Genomic DNA, 3,140 nt, shown 5'->3' on the forward strand with positions numbered 1-3,140 from the left:
CTCTTGCCTGTACATGAAACGGTTTAGGAGTAGTGACGATGTAAATACATGTGGTTTTGGATTTCCAGGTGTCATTTTTGAAAACCGCTCCATAGGAAATGAATGGGGAAGGTTTCGGGTTAGTGTCGCTCTGAGGTGATTTGCGAAAAATCTATAAATCCCACACCAATGATGGTTACATTTTCCGAATCCAGACAAAAATTCCTACGTTTTGATGTATAATTTATGTGGATAGGTTGAAAATTGAGCGAGTGAGAAGAAGTTGTTCGGAGAAGAAGAATTTGTTGAATTTCTAGAGTGCGCACTCTAACAGAGGCTCCTTGACAACCATAGCAACGCATGTTATTTGCTGAATTTCTTGAAAAGCCAAAATTATTTTAAGGAGGTACTATATGAAAATGGTAAAAGATATGAAAAAGCTGAACTATACCATAATAGCTGAAAGATATCACTACATTTTAAAAGTTGAATGGCGTTTCTAGCTGAAAGTAGGCTGAAGCAGTAAGCTGTCAAAAAGCTGAAATATTTGAAGAATTTGAAGGATTCTCCATTCATTTGAATGAGAGCAAAAAAGTTACAAAAAGTTGAATATTTTAAATATTATAAAAGTTATAATTACCAAAAGTCTTAGCAGTAATGTCCTGAAGGAGCTGAACGTTTTGATACCAGAATGGTTGAAATCGGTTGAAAAATGCGGAACTAGTTAGAAGTCGAAAAACGTACGGAATAATAATAATAATAAAAATACAGAAAAACAGGAAAACAATAAGTGAGAATGCTGTATAGCATTCTCACTTGATAAATGAATAATATTGTAAGAAAATCACTCGGAGTAATGTCTGCTTAAAGTTTTTCAAGGATGAACTAAACACATGAGAACAAGAACTAGATACTTGTTAAAGGGTTGATTTACTTGGGGAACACTACTTAAAGTTTGTTGCCAACCGCCATAAAACTCCACAAGAAGAAGAAGAAGAAGAAGAAGAAGAAGTGGACTGTCTCGTACAACATACTGCCGATATGAATGAGCGGTTCACTCAACTACAGAATTCGGTAACCTGCAGGTTGCTGTCCATAGAGGACATGTTGGCGGCTTTGCAGTCGAACAACTGTGCGGTAGAGACTAACTCCAAGAAGAGAAGACGGGTGCACAATCCCAAGCTTGCGGTAAGAATATGTTCGGTGACTGCTAGCTAAGCTAAAAATAGCCTAGCCTAAAGCTAAATCTAAGAGTAGCCTAGTAGCCTTGCAAAAGAACAAGCTTTATTAAAGTGTTTTTTTTTTTTTTGTCATTTACAGGAAGCAGTACGCCGTCTTCACAACTCGGAGAGAAATTGCAGGGACTATGAACCGGAGCAAGGCGGTGACCTCCTATTTGCTCTGAGCAATATCTGCAAGTCCAGATTTACACGATGTTGATAAAGACGACATTGTGTGTAAGTGACTTGTTTTTACTGTTTCTCCTTCCTTGTTTAATGTTACTGTGACTTGCGTTTGATTTTTATTCATACCACTCTCATTTAATTGTTTTCCAGCCGCCTGTAAAACCTATTATGAGACGGTACGCAGGAGCTTTAGATATGCCCAGCCAGAAAACTCGTTGCGGGCGGAAGCTGCCAAGAGTTCAGCTCGGAGTCGAGCGAGAACAAAGAGGGTAAGACTTTATTTGGTGAATATTTTTCAGGTGCATTGATAGTGTTGTGTCCATACGCAGTGCATCCCATCGCAAAATACTGATTCATTGGTTTTTTTGTTTTTTTACAGCTGCTATAATAGAGGCAGAGTGTGCTAGCGGATGACGAGGTGGAACTCTGGAAGTCCGCCACCGTGGACCTCATGTGTGACGAAGAAGATGGCGTTGTTGGCGGGGTCTCTGGATGGATTGTACGGCCGCCGTCATTTCGTAGGCCGGATCTCTCTGAACTCTGTGTGAAACTGCAGTCCCGGTTAGAGGCGACGCCGAAGTACAAAGCCATGCACAGCAGGCGTCTGCACAACGGACCTGCCTCGGAAAGAACGCCGCCAGTTACCTACAACCCCGAGGAGGCAAACGGACAGTTCACGGAGTTGTAGTTTTTGGATACCCCTGTGTGGGCAGATCCTTGCGTTGTATATAGTTGTGTTTGTTTTAATAAAGCTCTTTCTTTGCATAAACATCTTCCTGGCAAATGTTCATTTCCTCCATAAATTCATTCATGTCCTTGATGGTAGCTTAATAATAGTGTAGTAGCCTACATAGGATAACATGAATATACAGCATAATATATATATATATATATATATATATATATAAATAATGTGGTGGTGGTTTTGCTGCCAATCACAAGTGATTTTACTTGTTTGAAAGTAGTGGTTTCATCCAATACTGAGTAAGGTTATTCAAGCCAGGCCTAGCCAGCCGCGCTGTTTCGCTGCATTCATATGCTAATTAGGGCCATTAGCACTCTGAAAGTTCTCCACATACGTCATTGTCCGGTTCCGACAATTTGTGGCACTGACAAACGGCGACAAGTGCGGGTTGCAAAGTGTCGTCAACTGCCGAAAATTAGGGAGATCTGCGGTCGTTTACGGGGACGAAAATCTCAGTTTTCATGCAGTGTCAACTTAAAATTTTACCAACACATTAAAGCTTATAAATGTTGGTTTTTTACGCATTTGAGAGAAGATACTTTTTCATCACTTGCCCAAATCCCTATCTGGCAACCCGTAAAGCTACGGATCTGGTATAAAGCGACGGGGATCGTAGAAACGTTATTTTCTTTGAGTGACGTGCAGTCAGGGGGGGCAAGTGAGGGCAGGCCTCACTTGTCATCATGGAAAGAAAGAAAATATATAATAAAGATAACATAATGTAAGGTAGTGAGGTCAAGGGTCAGCAAGGTGAACCGAAGAAACTGCCCCAGACAACAGTTCCAGCTTCTGAAGACTTTTATTTGCCACAGGATTCTCTTTTTTCTGAGCTTCCAACAGTTTTATAATCAAGTGGGAACACACCTGCACTTGAGTGGACCAAACCACAATTAAACAGGGAAAAGGAAAACACACGAAAACTAAACAGAAAAACAAACATAAAACTATTAATCTAATTTACAAACTCGTCTATATAATAAAATGATCTGCAAAATAAACCATGTAATACA

At 40.1% G+C, this 3,140-nt stretch overlaps 1 long non-coding RNA gene across 1 annotated transcript; it reads left to right on the forward strand.

The window, feature by feature from the left end:
* Positions 1–919: 919 nt before the first annotated feature.
* Positions 920–2,154, forward strand: LOC118560131. Its single transcript, XR_004929103.1, has 4 exons — positions 920–1,167; positions 1,300–1,436; positions 1,536–1,654; positions 1,765–2,154. It is a non-coding gene; the product is annotated as an uncharacterized LOC118560131 (long non-coding RNA).
* Positions 2,155–3,140: the final 986 nt, after the last annotated feature.

This window comes from Fundulus heteroclitus, unplaced genomic scaffold, assembly GCF_011125445.2.
Source record: "Fundulus heteroclitus isolate FHET01 unplaced genomic scaffold, MU-UCD_Fhet_4.1 scaffold_39, whole genome shotgun sequence".
Classification (NCBI taxonomy): domain Eukaryota; kingdom Metazoa; phylum Chordata; class Actinopteri; order Cyprinodontiformes; family Fundulidae; genus Fundulus; species Fundulus heteroclitus.